The following is a 19,751-nucleotide window of genomic DNA, read 5'->3' as shown; positions in this document are numbered from 1 at the left end:
AGGGTGTTGCACTGGCCTGCATGCTTTTTAACCTTCTCTCCAAAAAATCATAAAAGACTCCAACATAACAACTTGTGGAACTATCTAAAAGAAGAAAATAGGGGGAAAAAAAAACAGGAAATGAAACACAAATGTGGATCCATCTGTTAATGAGCTGATCGATGAGCTGCAGAGAAGCTAAGATACAGCTGCCTTTCAGTGATCTAGTCTCGCAGTGAACCCACTCTGGGCACACCTGATATTCGCCGTTCGATTTTACGCAAGATTTCAAGGTAACAAATTAGAACTAACATAGAATAATGAGATTACCCTACAGCCAAGGAAAGAACATAGAAATTTCTTTTCAAACAATTCCTTTTATATCCTAAAAAATATTTGGAAGATTTCGTTGAAAAATGAGGGTCTTTAAAAACTAAACATGGCTAAAATATATGGATTGGTTTGTGTTGGGCTGCCATCTACTATAAATAAAGAAGGTTGAGAGTAACTTATAGTAACCTATAAATCCTTTCTCATTTAATTTTTCTGTGCGTACAGAAGAAAATTTTTAGGTGTGCCCAGACCGGGCTAAACGAAAAACGTACAAATTTTGCAGCATTCTCAATAGCAGTTGATGAGAGTACTGATAGCAGAGTTGTAGCAAGACTTGCTGTTTTCATACGGCGTGTTACTCATGGAATTAACATGATGATATATGGTGTAAACTACCAGACTGTGCTCATTCTAAATTGGTGCTCAGTACACTTAACTTTTCAGGTAAACTCATACACCTCAGTAGAACTAACTTACGCCAGGTAATTCAAATTGTTACTGGACATGCTTATCTAGCTAAGCATCTCCACAAATGTGGTCTTGTCGAATCTCCTCTCTGCCCAGCTTGTGGAGAAGAAGAGGAAACACCTTTTCACTTTCTGGGACGATGTCCGGTGTTCTCTGTCCCTAGAAACAAATTCCTTGGGTTTCCCTATATGACCTTTGATCAAGCCCTTTTATACAAAGGGCTCTCTGGCATAATAGGGTTTCTGATGTATACTAAACACCTACAGGTAAGGTGAATATGAAACCACAAGAAACACGCCCTATGAGTTCTTTTTTTTTTTTTTTTTTTTTTTTTTTTTTTGAAAAGAAACTATGCAGGGATTTCCCTCTCATAGCTGTGTTTTGGAATATAATTTGAAAACAGATATCAAATCTTTATACACTACCTGGCCATTTGGCTTGAGAATGCACCTCTGCCCTCCTTATTTATTTATTTGACTCCGCACTCTTGTTTGGTCAAGAATCTGCGTTTGGTGGTTTGGGAGGGATTGAATCGGTTTTCCATCCAATAGGGAAGTTTTCACGATCCAGCCGACACCTTGAACTTAGAGATGGGATCTTTTGCTGATACTATAGATTTGGTGTCAGTTTGAGATCTTATCTATTTATTACTTACCTTTTACGGGAGTTGCCATTTAAATCCCTTGATTTAAATGATCAAATGGCGGAAGAGTAATGGGCAATTTTGCCTAAACTCCTTTCCTTCTTTTCATAAGAAGGAAGCGCCCCTATTATTATGTTACTCATGGAATTTGAAGTAATTGAGAAATTATTGGAAATATTTTTCACGAAAGGAAAAACCTGTGCATGGGATAGTTTTCTGAGATAAAAACTATAGTAGATAAATATAAATTAAGTTAGGATAAAATGCTTGGATTCATAAGAAATGGTGCAGCTGCCAGGGTTGGTCAAAATGGAGTAAAGGTAAATTAACAAATACAGGAAGATTAGTAAAGTTTCGGAATAATTTTCGCACTATACATTGTATCAAGAAGCACGTCGCGCTGAAAGTTTGCAGATAGAGAATGTTGCGGTGACACTAACTAAAACAGTATTAAACAGTATTAACAGTAACTAAAACAGTATTAAACACTATTAACAGTAACTAAAACAGCATTGATCCATGGGTGAGTTCTGAATCATCGGAAATTTGTTGCTTCGCTTGTAGAAATTGCAAGTGAGTACGGAGAAATTATTTTTGGTAACGAGTTAAGGTCGTTAAGTAGAGGAGCTGCATTAAAACATCTAATAGATTTAATGAGCGAAATCAAATAATTTGCATATTATAATAATAAATCGTGGTAATTTGCATATTATTCTATCACTTCGAACTTAGTCAGGAGCTCTTTTCTTCTACAGGGTTATGCAGATTTGGAGAAGACAATAGGTATTTAAGCAGTTAACTGTAACTGGTACTAGGTCTGTTAGCCAGTCGGTAACCTGCATTTAGCTTATGCCGGATAATGCCTGAGTTGAAGTCTACGTGACGAACGGAAGCCACGTCCGGTCATAAGAATGGAAGATCATAAGAAGATAAACATGTACTTATTTATCCCCAGCTGAGTAGCTGTATCGCCTGTTATCAGCATTTGTACTCAGTTGGTGGAACATTCTATAGTCGCTAGCCCTAGCCAAAAATCTCTATAGAATATTAAAATTTGTAGTGGAATTTATAAAGTTACTTCAGAATATGGGTGTTTGTGACCTTTGAATATTAACCCTTTCGCCGTCCTCTCCTATCCACGAAAATTTTCCACCCAGCTGCCGTCTGTTTTTCGTAGCGTGTAATGTTGTTTTCTCTGTACATCATAACTTTCCATTCCTGACTTTCGTAGTGGATGAATGTCAATGAATATTAAGTAAAAGTATAAGAAAATAAGGCATAATGGGAAAATAATAACATCTCTGCTTATTTCTAACAGCAGGATAATTTGATAACATCTGATCCAGGCGGTACACTCCTCACTTTTTTTTGTTGTAATCTTTTACAATTATTGATGTTTTATAGTTCTTTTCCGGGTTCCAACATCAATCATCGACTTATTATGGATTGTACTCCTTCAAACGTATATCCTTCTTGTCTTTCCAATTCACAACCTCATTTTTTCTCTTTTTCTGCTGAGTAGACGTTGAAGCCATCTCTCACTGTCTTGTATGTTATGTAAAATGGCGTGACTATTCATAAAACACGGGAGGGGGAGATTCAGTTAGAAATAGAATGCCTGATTAGTACTGCCCTCTAGGAGGTATTAGAAGAAACAAAAATAAAAACTCAAATAAGTAAAAATTTAGAAAGCGTTTTAAACGTTTAAAAGTTTTAAAATGTAGAAGAACGCTTGAAGCGCGTTACGGCCGCCCTGCGGAAGTTTCACTTGAACGCGCTAGACGCGTTACGGACAACGACGAGGTTAAAGAGACCCTGTAAAAGGTTATAATAGATATACACGCCCAGGTGTTATAATAGTTAGGGAAACCTACTGCGATACCAAAGGGCCCGGATTCACATCCCGAAGAAGGCTTGTTTGTAACTGTCCATCCCTTCATAGGCGGTAAAGGTAGCCCACCTATTAGGTGCCCCCATAATAAAGTGACCACCACTGCTGGCTTGAGTACTGGCCAAGCCGCAGTCGGCTGAGGGCCCGCCATTGGAGAAAAAAAAGATTTTATGATTAGTGTGATGAAAAGTAATGAATTGTGGTTCCTCGTACGATTATCTTTGAAATGGGAATTTAAGTTTCGCCAAGTAGACTGACTATTAAGTAGATAAGTAGACTGTTATCTTTATATTTTGTTCGGAAAGCTCAAGAAGAGATTCATTAAAGTTTTAACGTTAAGTCTTGGTCTGCATACAGTTACCTCTTCCATCTAAGTAACTTAGGAAAGGAAGTTATAAGGTATTTTCTTCCTCCTTCCAGCATGCCTTTGCGGTGTAACGGTACCACACTCGGCGCGTATTCGAGAGGTCCAGGTTGAAATCTCGGCGAGGACATTTGCTCAGTTTTTATGTCTTCTGCTTCAAACGAACATAATATCTCTAGAATGATACCAAAGGTATCTAATATCTAATATATCTATCTAAGTAAAAACCTAATATCTCTACAGTTACCATCTTTTAGTGGTGCCCGATGCCCGAACTAAAAGGTGGTAACTCATTTGAAGCACAGTCCCACACCTTTTCCAAGTTCCACTTGGAAAAGGTGTGCTGCGAATATCGTACAGTTGGTATGACGCGAATATAATACAGTTGGTATGGCTCAGTGAAATAAGGCCCACTGAATATGTGACAGGGTGGTACAGTTCCTGGTACGTGAACCCCAGGAGAGCAGCGACGAAGGAGCCGCGGAGCATCACAGGCATAAAACAGCAGTTCGTCGTCGAATATATTCTCTTCGTCATTTAATTTCTTTGTCTTGACATCGCAACACTTGCAGGGACACAGATGTTTTTTATAGTCTAAACTCACCACTCGGTTCGGCACTGCGGGGTCACCACTCCTCGTTCTCGGACTTCGTAATGGGGTGCGGGGTCTATGAGCCTGAAGATCGGACTGATAGTGAAGAAGTGACGAAGATCGTCAAGAAGTGCTACCCGCTAATACTGCACGGGCTGCCCCCCCTCTAGGCGTTACACAGAATACGAAGGATAGCGGATCTGAAAGCACAAAGATCCAGGCGCTATTCCGCTACTAAGACCCTTATTTGGGGGTTTAGGGCAATCTCTCCTTGATCCAACCGTATAAGGCGATCTTCTCTCGGGGTTCTGAAACAGCCAGGCTCGTGATTTTAACCCCCGTGGCCGAGATTGTGTAGGTACAGATCCTAGTCAGTAGTTTCACAGGTTTTTCTGCCCCCCGGGGGAAAGAGTGAGATGATGTAAAATAAACTTAAAATGCTTAAAGTCTGTGTCGGTTTTTTTTACTTCCTTGTACGAAGTAAAAAGGAAGTATTGTAATCGCGAAAAGTTTCAGGCAGCATATTTCAACGAAAATATCCATTTTGACCGCTATCGAATGCAATTTAACGATGTTTTTGCGTGATATCTGTACGTAAGGACAGATTAAAAGACTCTTTTCCTCCAAAAAGTTATAAAACTGCTTTAAAATTAATTTTGAAGAGAATTTTTCGTGGCGTCTGTACGAACGTATGTACGTACGTACGTATCTCGCATAACTCAAAAACGAGTAGCCTCAGAACGTTGAAATTTTGTATATGGGACTGCTATAACATGTACATGTGCACCTCGTATTTTATTTGCAATCGGCCGCACCAAACGTATATAAATATATTTATATATATATCCACTCTGTTAACCGGCTCTGTGATCTCAGTTTCTTTACTCTTATATGTTTGTAAATTGTACATTTTTTGCTTTAAAAATGATTGAATTATGTTGTTCTTATCTTCCGGTTAAGATTTTTATGCTTTTGGTAAATCTGTATGCTATATTTTTAGAATTATCAACAATTTTAAAATTGTTTAAGTGCCGCTAAGCCTAATTTGATGGCGGCTATTGCTCTTGTTTACATATGAAAAAGCTGAGTAGCCGTTTGAAACAGACGTTAAGCCTAATAATTTTTTTGATGGCGGCCATTGCTTGTTTGCATTTGAAACAGCAGGATAGTGGATTTAAACAGCAGGATAGTGAAACAGCAGGATAGTGGATTTGTTGCCAATATAGAGAAACTTACCTTCACAACAACAAAGATAACGCCTTCATTTATTATTGCGAATTAAATCATGCTCAATCCTTTGTAGAGTTTTTTTGAGAAAATAAGTGTTTAAGATTTACTTCGTAATTTTTAATACAGATATTTTGAGTTTTTATGTATTTTTGCCTTCTCGCGAAGTGAGAACTGAATTAATTGAATGAGAAATACTCAATCGTCTGTGAAAAACTGTTTCTTTTTTGTTTTGTTTGCTTAATTTCTTTTATACATCATTCTAGCTTTATTATAGTATTTGAATAGAACATGTGGCAACGATTAGATAATTCTATTCTTTAAATGATATAAATTTTGTGCATTATGAGTTATAATATGAACGAAATATAATACTGTTAAGTGAATCTAGCGCCAGAGTGTCGCTATGGTAAACAAATACTAGAGTGAATTTTAAAGAATGCATTTATTCTATTGTGGTTTATTCGCTGTCGGCGAAGTAGATTTAATTCAATCCAATAAGTTTAAATGAAATGCAAGAAAAAATGCGTATAATTTAATATTCCAATACAAGGAAGTCATGTGGTGTACACATCAGATTTTTTTTGTTGGTTAGATATTCTGGTGGTGATAATTCATCTCGTAAAACTATAAGCAACATCTTATTATTATTGTATTGATCTTGCTAGGTAATTCGGAACCCACAGAAGGTGTTACAATGTTACTTAATTCGAAATGCGTTTTATTGTGTATTTCAGTTTTCATTTTCTATTTTTTTCACTGATGACTTAATCACGAAAGGATTTAACCGAATTAATTTCCCTAGCTTGAGAAAGTTCATCGCTCGTGACTGACAATAAAGATATTTCTAAGCACGTTCGTTCTCTTTTACCAGTTCTCAAACCACGGAACCACGGCCAGGGGCCTAGATGAAGTTCCCATAAAAAGATTTTTTTCCCTTCTTTCTTGCAACATACGTGTGTGAGTAGTAGAGCCAAAGCGCATCCCTTTCGTCTGTTCAAAAAAACTTAAGGTTGAATCTAAGATCACGAAACGACCTTGAGATTAGAGCGAGGGAAAAAATAAAGGAGCATTCGGGGGGAGGGGGCATAAACTAAGATTCGAAAGAGACTTCTTCAAGAGGCCCTTTGAAAGGGTAATGACAAAAACTGTATTCCACTCTAGATCAACCACTTTATTCCACAAATACTGCTGTCATTTTCTGCGATTTGTATTCATTATTTTCAATCGTTTTGCTGTAAAAAATTTATGACGAAAGAAATGTAAAGCCTACAGACATTTTAAGTTGAAATCTCGAAACTTGAATCTTAAAGAAAAACTTAACGCTTTATTATTTCTTATAAAGAAGTTTGTGCGTTGTATGTACTGAAATGTTTACAAAATATTGATCAATACGTAACATATGAATGCATTTCTCCTTCTGAATCTTAAAATTAAATTTTATTATTATTTTTGAAAGAAAAAAATTTATCATAAGAAGTGCCTTAACTAGCGAAGCTTTAAAGCTCACATTAAAATCTTCGCAAGAAATGAAGACTGACTAGACCTAGAAATGATAAGAAGGACAGTGATGTTTCTTAGGCGTAGAGTAAATGTGAGCTATTTTTCCTCGACGTTTCCACTTCATGCATGTACTTACTACAAATGCTCTCACATATTTTGCCTTAATTAACCAAACAACAAGTGAGATAAATAATTAACTTTAGAAGCAAATGTTCTCATGAAATCGGAAAATATGCCAAGATCGCTGAGAAACTAAGCGAAAACCATCTAGGAAAAATGGGAAAGTTTTTTTTTTTAATCTGTTAATTTAATTACGGCAAAGCACACAAGGGCTATCTGCCGTAAGCGAGGGATGACTTCGTGGACACCTCTCTAAAAGAAACTCACTCTATCTACGTTACACATGGGGAAAACCACAAAAGCACCCATGCAGCTAGCCCGTTCGGCGGGAATAGAACCTCGGACCTACAGTGGGTAAAAAAAGTATTGGCGATGGCCTGTATTTGATCGTATTAGCTAACAAAGGATCGTATTAGCTAACACAGGAGGTAGTAAACGCAGAAATCCTAATGAAACTTTCAATTTAATATGCCCGAGGATTTAAGGCCCGAGGAGCCTTTTACACAAAATATACAACAAAAACGTAAATTTGCATGTCAAAAAAGTATTGGCCACATCATGCAGCAAAATATGGGAACAAAATTTAATACTTCATATTCATACCTTTTGTATTTATATCAGCTTGTAATCTGTTTTTCATAAAGGAAACCAAAGTCATTGTTGTACAATTGGGAATTTTGTGTCATTCTTGCATGAGTATAAGCTTAAGTTCATATTTACGCGAAATTTTATGTTTTTTACTTCCTTGTACGAAGTAAAAAGAAAGTATTGTAATCGCGAAAAGTTTCAGGCAGCATATTTCAACGAAAATATCCCATTTTGTCCTCTTTCAAATGCAATTTAACGATGTATTTCCGTGATATCTGTATGTAAGGACAGAATAAAATACTCTTTTCCTCCAAAAAAAATTATAAAACTTCTTTAAAATGAATTCTGAAGAGAAATTTTCGTGGCGTCTGTACGAACGTATATACGTACATACGTATCTCGCATAACTCAAAAACGAGTAGCCTCAGAACGTTGAAATTTTGTATATAAGACTGGTATAACATGTAGATGTGCACCTCGTATTTTGGTTGCAATCGGCCGCACCAAACGTATATAAATATATTTATATATATATCCACTCTGTTACCCGGCTCAGTGATCTCAGTTTCTTTACTCTTATATGTTTGTAAATTGTTCATGTTTTGCTTTAAAAATGATTGAATTATGTTCTTATCTTCCAGTTAAGGGTTTTATGCCTTTAGTAAATCTGCATGCAATAGTTTTAGAATTATCAACAATTTTAAAATTGTTAAAGTGCCGCTAAGCCTAATAATGTTTTTGATGGCGGCCATTGCTTTTGTTTACATTTGAAACAGCAGGATAGCGGATTTGTTGCCAGTCTAGAGAAACTTAGCTTCGCAACAACAAAGATAACGCCTTCATTTACTATTCAAATCATGCTTAATCCTTTCTGGAATTTTTTCGAGGAAATAAGCGTTTAAGATTTACTTCGTAATTTTTAATACAGATATTTTGAGTTTTTATGTATTTTTGCCTTGTCGCGAAGTGAGAACGGAATTAATTGAATGAGAAATACTCAATCGTCTGTGAAAAACTGTTTCTTTTTTGTTTTGTTTTCTTAATTTCTTTTATACATAGTTCTAGCTTTATTATAGTATTTGAATAGAACATGTGGCAACGATTAGATAATTCTTTAAATGATATAAATTTTGTGTATTCTGAGTTATAATATGAACGAAATATAATACTGTTAACTAAACCTAGAGTCAGAGTGTCGCTATGGTAAACAAAAAGTGAATTTTAAAGAATGCATTTATTCTATTGTGGTTTATGCGCTGTCGGCGAAGTAGGTTTAATTCAATCTAATAAGTTTAAATGAAATGCAAGAAAAAATCCGTATAATGTAATATTCCGTGCAAGGAAATTATGTGGTGTACACATCAGATTTTTTACTTCTACGTTTAATTTGTAACACAAATTTTCAATTGGATGATTTAGGCAGTGTCTTCAACTGGCGAGGAGCTTATAGATTAACCATTCCCGGGTGAGGTTCGCTATATGCTTAAGTCATTGTCCTGTTGAAACACGAATGATGTTCTTAAGCCAAAATTTTGGGCATTGAATTTCAAGTTATGGCGCAATATGTCAATGTCCGTACGTAGTGTCATAATAACATCAATGCAGCACAGGTTACCAACACCATTTGCTGCCATACAGCCCCAAACCACGACGCTCTCTCCACTATGTTTCACAGTGTGTTAAATGCTGTTTTTCCAGTTCGGTGTTTGGCTTTTTCCACACACATTGTCGTCCATCATTCCATCCTTAAACTTTGACTCGTGGAAGAAAATAATGGTATTCCATAACTCATCTGATAAATTAACATGAGTTTTTGCAAAATCTAATCTCTTTCTCATGTTTATTTTTGAAATGAATTCCCCTCTCTAGCTGCCCTTCCATAATAGCTTCTTTCATGTAAAATATTCCATATAGTCTCTACACTGAGCGCCGCCTGAGATAACCACTGACCTGACTTTGTTGTAAAAGTCTTACAGTGTTAATAGTCATCCTGGCAGAAGGGAATATTTCCTCCGTGTAAAAATATACATATAAATATTACATGAGCATACAAGGCCTGTGTATAAGCATAGATATGTTGATTACAATCATTGTCTTGTACAAGTTACGTATGATAGATACATAAAATCATGACAGCTATGTGTACATTTAAACATTATATGAATTCCTGTTTACAATACTTTTACTGAGATAATCAAATTAAACTTGTAATTCATTTACACATTGGCTGGATTTTCAATATCATTTAAACTGCTTTACAATATTATTTTTATCAAGTACATACAAACTGGATAGTAATATGCTTACATTACAGTAGTTTTGCTCTTACAGTGCTGTTATTCTACAGGGTGAGCTATTTTTCTAGTGTTGATTTTCAGTTGTTGCAGTATTTTGGATTGCTATTAAAATTATGCTGCGAAGATACAATTCTCAAGGGAGGGGGAGAAATTCTTAGTACCTTCCTGAGCATAGCCTGATTACCTCCTCTATTTTTAGTTTTCGTCTGCTTGTTGCCGCAGGTATTCTCCGCCCATTGTGGCCAGTATTCACTGCTTGGCATTTTTAAATGCAGTTTATCGGTTTGTGGGCAGTTGAAGAGGAAGTGATCTGCATCACCTACAGTATCACATTCACAGAATTCTGATGCTCGCACACCGAATCTCTTAAGATAATGTGGGAAGGGACTATGGCCAGTGTAGAATTGAGTTTGTGCTCCGCTTGTATGTAAAAGTTTTATGCAAAATATTAGCAACATCTTTGGTTAACTGGGGTGCACTTTTTTATGGTTTCTCTTGATAAACATTTTTGATAATGCCACGTTTTTTCCTTTGCAGATAATATTCGAGGCCGTCCACTTCTAATCTTATTTTCTGTCGACCCTGTCTCGTTGTATTCTACAACACTTCTTACAGTAGTAATTAAACTTATGTTCAGTTGTATTCCTATAGAATGACAATTTAAACTTTCATTCCTGAGCCGAATAATCATGTTTTTAACACTAAGATCCATCTCCTTTGACTTCGAAGTCATTTTGTCACAGTATTAGCAAAATAGCGTATCAAAAGAGCATTGCAGACTTTATACTAGCAGGATTCCTTATCAGTCGAAACACGTGACGTCAACATAACAAAATTTGCACAGCAGTTAGAACTTTGCCAATACGTTTTTGACATGCCAATTTATCTTTTCGTTGTATATTTTGTGTAAAAGGCATATTAAACTGAAAGTCTGGATAGAATTGTGCGTTGATTACCTCCTGTGTTCGTTATGTCCAGCTAAAATTGTCAACCATTTCCTTTGTTAGATATTATGTTCAATTATAGGCCACTGCCAATATTTTTTTACCCACTGTAACTACCAGTGTTCAGCGACTTTACCGCTGGGGCACTGGAGTTGCGAAAATAGGAAGGAAAATAGGAAACGCTTACTTTATTCGACTATGGCAAAGTAAGCGATGGCTGTCTGCCTAAGGAGACGGTTGCTTTCGTGGAGAGTTTTCTAAAAGAACTGGTTAGTATAAACGTGAAGAAAACCTCGACAACGTCCGGGGAGCCAGACCATTCACTTGGAATCTAAACCATGTATCTACCAGTTTCAGCGACCTTACCTGTTGATAGCTTCCGAAAGGACCCAGTGTTAAATTTCTCAGATTAAGTGCAAATAGAAACGTAAAAATTTCTTGACTGGATTTACTATGATTTCTGGTTTGTTAATTGATAAATAAGCAAATGGAAATGCCAGCGCATAAACCTTGTTTCATTTCCATGAAAACGCCTACGAGATCTTTGTAATATGACAAGAAATATCATGGAAATTATTTTCGTAATTTGTCTGTATTGAATGTTTTCCAGAATTTTTGGAAACCTCAAGATCAATTTTTAGATTTTGCAATGGTTCTGTTGCTCTTTAATGAAAGCGGCAATAATTCCATATATCCGATGCATTTTTTCCCTAGCCTAAAAATAGTAAATGTCGTAGTGCAATAGTGGACTCAACTGACGAAAGTAGAATAAGTGGTGTTTATATTATGTACCTAAGCTTTACAACTTGAGATATCAAATTTCTTTCTTTTTCACCAGTTTTTTTTTTCTTTTCACCACCTTGAAAATTTCTTTTTTTTCCACCAGTTTTTTTTTTTTTTTTTTCCCACCACCTTGAAAATTTCTTTCTTTTTCACCAATTTTTTTTTCTTTTCACCACCTTGAAAATTTCTTTTTTTTTTCCCACCAGTTTTTTTTTCTTTTCACCACCTTGAAAATTTCTTTTTCACCAATTTTTTTTTCTTTTCACCACCTTGAAAATTCCTTTTTTTTTTCACCAGTTTTTTTTTCTTTTCACCACCTTGAAAATTTCTTTATTTTTCACCAGTTTTTTTTTTCTTTTCACCACCTTGAAAATTTCTTTCTTTTTCACCATTTTTTTTTCACCACTTTGAAAATTTCTTTCTTTTACACCAGTTTTTTTTTCTTTTCACCACTTTGAAAATTTCTTTCTTTTTCACCAGTTTTTTTTTCTTTTCACCACCTTGAAAATTTCTTTTTCACCAGTGGATTCAAAGCACGGTTCAGTTAAAAATTATAATAACAATAATAATAATAATTAAAATAGAAATCCCAAAGCTTTCAAATTTCATATTAAGCCCAAAGGGGCGTTTTTTAAATTTACACATACAGACACGTTTCGAGAGCATTTGGGCTAAAAATATTTAAAAACAGCGTATCTTTAGAATTTCCGATAGATACTCTCCCGCCCTGGATGTACACATATTTTATTCCGTATTATGTATGTTGCCACTGCTCGCTTTGAAATCGTTGAGTTTCTTAATCAAAAGTTCGCTAAAGTTTAAAAACATGAAACAGATGATAAGAGAAATTCGAAATTCAAGATTCGAGCTTCTAGTGCCCATATTCGGGTGAAGTCTTGAGTTGCTGAAATTTTATAAAATTAATTCAAATAGGTAAGGAATTTAAAACCTAACAAAAGTCGCTTAAATATTTGAAAGTAACCTATCTGGTTTCCAGAATCAAGATATTTCAGATATTTAAGCAGCTTTTGTTAGGTTTTAAATTCGTTACTTAGTATTTGGATTAACATTGACTAAATAGATATCTAGGTAATTTGCATTGAAATTAAATAAATATATTTGACCACTTTGTTAACTGTAACCATAATTCCACCTTTCCAGTAATTTCAAAAAACAAAAAATACTAGAAATTTCTCGCGACCGGTTGAAAACTATAAAAGGCCAGAGAGAGAGTGTGTTCTGAGTTTAATTGCTCAGTTACCGTCATTGCGAGTTGTTTAGTTCCGCGTGAACTGAGATATCAGAGTTAGCTTTCTCTTTAGATGCGCTTTGCGTTGCTTTGTGTTTAACGTTTTTAGTAGTTTGAAGTTTTACTACTGATGATTGTATTGCGTGATATTGTGAACACTTGTACGAATATCTCTGAGGAAAATTACAGCGTTCTGATATATTTCCATTGATAAGAATAAATTTTATTAATTTATTATCGGAGTTGTGCATTCAATCTATCACGAACCCGTACGCGCGCAACAGTTTTAAATACGTGTCAGTGAACTTTGAAATAATATTGAACTCTTCTTTGAACAAAAAGGAACAAAAAAATATATTAGGGTAGATAAATATACGATAGAAAGCAACAGATTAACATATTTCTGAACCGCCTCGAACTGTAAAGAAGTTCCATTAAAATTACATTACGTTATTCGGCGACTTGGACTTCAAGAACATTGCCGAAGTTGAAGTAGGGGCGTCGGCAAATACCCCCATTCAATCTGTTACTTTCGAAAGTGAAAGTTGTTTCCCTTTAAAAAAATCGAAAACCCCTAACCCCACGGGGCAATAATGCGACAGTAGGGGGGTTAGATGAAACTTTCCCTGTAGTTTTAAGGAAAGTCGGAAGACTTCTTTCATTGAACCGGGCGGTAGGATGATATGAAGAATGGAAACAGCTGAGCCAGTTCAAGGCAGGTCAGAAGGGGGCAGCAGAAAGGGGATTCGCTGGGTGCCAGGTGAGGGATGCATCCCTTCCGAATCCCCCATTCTTCTGAAGAGATATTGCAGAGAGGGCCTCCTTGATCTTGGGATTCAGTGATGGTGGTTCCTCATGAATCTTGGAATGGCTCAGTTTTCTGAGGACATTAAACAGACATGCCACAAAGGGGTCCGTGGAAGATGATGGAACGCGTTTGAATTTTGTGCCATTCTTATGGACTTGATAATTTTTTTTGCCTATGTTATAGGATTCGGATTCGTTGTTCTTCGTGCGTTCATTCGCTGATTGAAATGAATCATTTGCAAGCATCGCAAAACCTAAATTAGAAGTCATCCACCTTTAAAGAAAAGATTATGTCTACGTTAAGAAGAAGAAAATTAGACTAAAGCTACATAGGAATTACTTGTAAAATTTTTTTAAAAAATTCTGAAAGCTTTTAGATTTTACATTATGCCCAAAGGGACTTTTTTAACGTTTTATATTTTACATTTATTTATTAAATATCACGTTCTTCGCACTTAAATTATAAAATTCAGTTCAACAGCAATACCGCAAAATAATTTCAAAATGAGCATATCTTTAGAATTTCCGACACACCGTCTCGTGAGCTGAAAATTAAAAACAAATAAATAAATAAATAAATACAAATTCGTACAGCGTTGCCATTGTTCGCTTTAAAATCGTTGAGTTTATTAATCAAAAGTTATGAAATGGGTAATAAAACAAATTTCAAATTTGGGCTTCCAGATGCTCATATTCGGTGGAGGATTCCATTATTCAGAATTGGATAGCTCTAGGTACCGTTGTTTTATCACAATGCGAGAAACATATATTCATTTATGCATATTTTTCATTATTTGATTTCTTTAAATATTACACAGGGTGATAATATTTGGTGGCAACAATTCGATAAGTGATTTGAGTTTATAGTGAATCAACGCAAAATGCCAAAACGAAATTGATAGCCCTTCTGGGCTAACGCCCTTTGGGCTAATAAACCTTTTGTTTCTCAATATTTTTGAAAATGCAGTCTGCGTACTGCGTGGAAAAAATTACCTAAGAGCACAAGCTTTTCATTATAGTAATATGACATTTTTATTTAGGTTTTTCAACAGATCGTTTTAACAAAATAAAGGAAAAATCGTAATTTTATCAAAGAAAACTCTGACGTCTTTTATTCATTAAAACGTTATAAAGTTTTAAAAATATTTAAGAAAATACTTCAGACGTTCAAATTTAAAAATGAAATAATAAGTTATATAATAAAGTCTCATGTTTCTTGGTAGCATCAAATATCACAGTGTGGCCTTCATCAGGCAGAACACGCTGTGATTCTAACCACCCAAACCTTCCTTTACTACCTCTCTTCTACCTGAGATAGAAATTTACATTCTGAAACCAGAAGGACAGGAAAGTAAATTAATATAAAATAGCTGGTTACTAACACTAAATGTAGACTCGATAATATAATTGTAATAACATTAATACCAAATAACAAAAATAATAATGTAAGCTTTAGATGTTTACCAAAAAAGTGAAAACAAAAAAGCTAAAACTAAATTTGTATTAAATTCTTTTTCTAATCTCAAAACGTAAATATATATATATGTCAGATAAAAAATATGTAAATCAGCTTATAATAACATTTCTGAACTGCGTCACTATAGATTAATCTGTGCCAGAGCTTGTTTAGTGCTTAATTATGTAGTTGATATGATGTAGTTGACTCAGAACTGAATTTTTTCTAACCTAAATCAAAACCTTCCTCTTGGCGATCTTCCATACTCGATTAATGCGCACTTCGCTTGTATCTCTGTTGCTGCTTGAACGTCATTTTCGCTGTGCTCTCTTCCTATCGCAATAGTATTAAAAAATGTAAATGTTCTGGAGATTGGCACGATTAGAGTGCTAAGTAAATTGTGGCCTCAGGTGTGAATTTAAATAAAAATGAAAATTAATCTGCCTCGATTGTCACGTTTCTTAATCATTATGAATTAGCATTCTACGGCAAACAACCTTGCTACGTTTCTACGTCTCAGTATTCCTACATCAATACTTCTAAAAAAATTTTTATTACATTACAATTAAATTTATTTTATATATATACATGTAATAATAAAATTCCATAGTCAAGAATACACTTAAAATTCTAACTGTATGTTCTTTTCCTTTTTTAATGGCGACGTTCTCTTATTTGAAAGTACGTGGAATTAAATCCACAGCCCCGTAGTCAAGTTGTTTTTCCCGCCTTTTCTACACGTACAGTTATAGAATGTTCTGGAAATATTTAAAGCGAACTGGATTGGCTGACGAGGCTGACGTCATTTCTTGGAAGCTCCGCATTTCCAGAGGCTATAAAAGGACTCGCAAAAGAATATCGGGGCTTTTTCTTAAATGTCACGATGCAGTAAACTTCATACAAAAAGGTATTAGTACTTCTTTTTATTTACTCCGGATATCTGATTTTGTAACTGCTATTTTCTCCTGAATAATAATAAATGGATCCTGTTTTTTTTTTTTTTTTTTTTTTTTTTTTTTTTAACTTATCGTCTGATAATTTAAGCTACGACTAAAGCTGGTACATCATCACATACATATAGACATTTTTCAACGTATTAACCGAAAATTTACGTTGTATTTAAAAAGGACAAACACTCAACGTACATAAAAGTCGCAGAAAATATTTTCTCGTAGGGTTAATTTAACGTAAACAAAAGCAGTTTTATTGAGATTTCTGGTTGTTTTTTAGTAACAGTCACTTCCTATATTCTTAAAAACTTGTAAAATTTCTGATATTAAACATTTCACTAATTTCTTATGGGGTAAAATATTTTATCTGACTTATATTTATACACTGGTGAAGAACAACATCATCATTGCACAATTTTTAATGCAAACAGCGTATTTAAAACACTATAAAACTTTGCAAAACGCAAGTTTGCATGATCATGGCAAACGCAGGAAGACTTACTTCTAAGAAAGAGATGCACTTTGATAGTATTTTGTAGGGCAGATTGGCTCATATTGACAATATACACGGGAAGAACAAATAACAGTGGCTATGCGGCCATCCTGTTTCCCGGATTCGAAACTAGGCCGAACTATCAGTAATAAGCAATATTATCTTCAACTGGTGAACCAACGGGAATACAAGAATTTACCAATCTATAAAACTTCGTACGAGGTCAAAGATGTTTCGCCTTTAAAAACTTGGCGTTCTCACCGGAGTGGATTTTTCAAAGCTTTCTTCTTTGGATTGGATTGGATTATTTAATTATGGCAAAGCACACGAAGGCTATCTGCCTGAAGGGAGGGATGCCTTCGTGGAGGACTTTCTAAGGGAAACTGGCTCATACACACGTTACACGTGGGAAAACCACGAAAACGCCCATGCAGCCAGCCTGTTCGCGGGATTCGAACCTCGGACCGAGCTACCAGTGTTCAGCGTCTTTACCGCTCGGCTGCTGGTGGGCCTTTCTTCTTTCTATTTACCTTTATTTTCAGAGCATTGCCTAATTCTAAATTATTGGGTACATTCACTGAATGGTCTAGATATAGGATTTTCAATAACTGCAGTGTATTCAAACAAATTCTGAATGAAATTTAAATTTCGAAACTCATCGCCAGGTTTAATTTATGTTAATTTTTTTTAAATAATATTTATTAAATACAGAATATTAGAAGTGACTTTTGGTTTAACTCGTTCTTTAAAAGTTTCGTTTGTTTAATTTAGAAAAGCTACCCACAGATTGGAAATTCTGAGCCAAATTAATGCTTACGTCTCAACAGTTCACTGTTCAGTTTAAATAAACCACTGTATTTTAAATAAACCACTGTTTTAAAATAAATATTTTAAATAAAAAATTCCTGACTGCAAATTTTTCCAATGAATTTACAGTGCATAAAATAAATTTAAAAAAAATCAGATTTTATATTACGCCCAATGGAGCGTTTGTTCAACGTTTTGTGAGTTACCTTTATTAATTAAATATCAAGTTCTTCGCACTTAAACCATAAAATTCAATTCAATAGCAATATGACAAAATAATTTAAAAAGAGCATATCTTTAGAATTTGCGATGCACAGTCTCGCGCGCTGGAGATAATTTTTTTTTTTTCCGTACAGTGTTGCCATTGTTCGCTTTGAAATTTTTCAACTTGTAAATAAAAATTTCGTTAAATGTTACAAGATATGAAATAGAAAATAAAACAAATTCCAAATTAGGGCTTCCAGATGCTCATATTCGGGTGGAGGATTACGTTATTCAAAATCTAGTAGCTCTAGGTGCTGTCGTTTTATCACAGTGGGAGAAACGTAGATACATTTATGCAGATTCTTCGTTATTTAATCCGGCGAACGGGCTAACTGCACTGCCGTTTTCGTGGTTTTCCCCATGGGTATCATGTATTCCTCAGTCTCCCTTAGAAAATTCTTCACGAAGGCATCCCTTCCCTGAGGCGGATTGCACTAGAGTGCTTTGCCGTAATCAAATAAAAGAAATCAAACCTTTCTGACATGAATACCCACCGCCAGTGGGAGTGCCATCTTACACTGGTGAAATTCTGTAGCAATGTTAATTTATGTTCCCAGAACTATTGATTACTTTAAGAAATGCCATCTTTGAGAGGTGGCTCTCATGGCAAAGTTTATTGTATTTTGAATATAAAGCCTCATATATAGAGTAATGATTAATGAGGTCTGATAAATTTTTGAAAATCTGAATAAAAGGGAGAATCAAAATGATCATACCATAATAAGTAAATAATATATACTCTAATGTATACCATAAAATTTAAATAATTAATTTAAAATATTTTTATCTCATGAACACAAGACCAGCAAAAAGCGTCCTTCTTATACAGTATATTGAAATAATTTTGAAACTGTATTATTATTTCATTTTGAAATGACTGGTGTCTTGTTTCTTGTTTGCACAAATTAGAACATATGAAATGGCCATTTGCAATTATTATTATTATCAGTCCAAAGGAGAGTTAACCCAGAATGGCTATTACTCTCAAAACAGCAGTTTGCGTAGGTTCCCTACAATCGTCTTATCACTTTTTAAATTGTTGCCACCAAATATTATCGCCCTACATTATAGTAAAAGAAATCAAATAAAGAAGAACCTGTATGAATGTACGTATGTTTCTCGCACTGTGAAAAAGCGACGGTACCTAGAGACATAAAATTTTGAATGACGTAATCCTCCACACGAACATGGACACGTGGAAGCCCGAATTTTGAATTTCGAGTTTATTTTATTATCTATAACCGCTATGCGGCCAGCCTTCGTCTGGCTTTTAAACGTACCGGAAAAATGCCTAAAAGACCCACCTGGGCCCGATGGCCGCGAAATTTCTTCCAACTTTTTCTCCTCTTTGTTAAGATTCCAACCCTTCCTGAGGTATCTCCAGAAAAACATATACATCTTGAAATTTTAGCAAACTGATTGCATGAGATGTGCATTAAACATTTATTAAAGCATAATTTATATCCCCCTTCTTAACACCACCATAACTACATAAAAAATTACATAAAAATTCTACAGTAAAATTAACATTTTATAAACGGTTTCTTACTCCATAGTTTGAATTATTCTTTTTCTGAATATATTGAAATAAGCTATATCCCTTAATACAAATATTAATTATCCTAATAAAAAATTAGCCAACTTTCCGTTGAAGAAAAAAAATCGTGCAAAACTTTTCAATATCGTACAAATAGTGAAATAAGCAAAAAATAACATGAAAGAAACTCAAAAAACAAAAAATTCCGCGCAGAATTTTACTCTGCAGAACAACTTTATCAAAAAATAAAATCAATAAAAATGTAAAGAATAACAATGTAATGTGCCAATCTCTTAAAAACAGTGACATAAGAAATACGATGAAAAATTGTTGCCAAACCCATATTTCTAAAAGAATGAAACTATTCAAAATGATGCGATTTCATCAAAAAAATGTATCAACAACAATAAGACAGGAAAATTGTTGCCAAAATCCCATTTTTAAAGATGTGAGATG

This window comes from Stegodyphus dumicola, chromosome 12 (assembly GCF_044657685.1).
Source record: "Stegodyphus dumicola isolate Sdum_Otavi_A_Nest chromosome 12, ASM4465768v1".
NCBI lineage: Eukaryota > Metazoa > Arthropoda > Arachnida > Araneae > Eresidae > Stegodyphus > Stegodyphus dumicola.
This window is presented reverse-complemented; position numbering follows the sequence as displayed.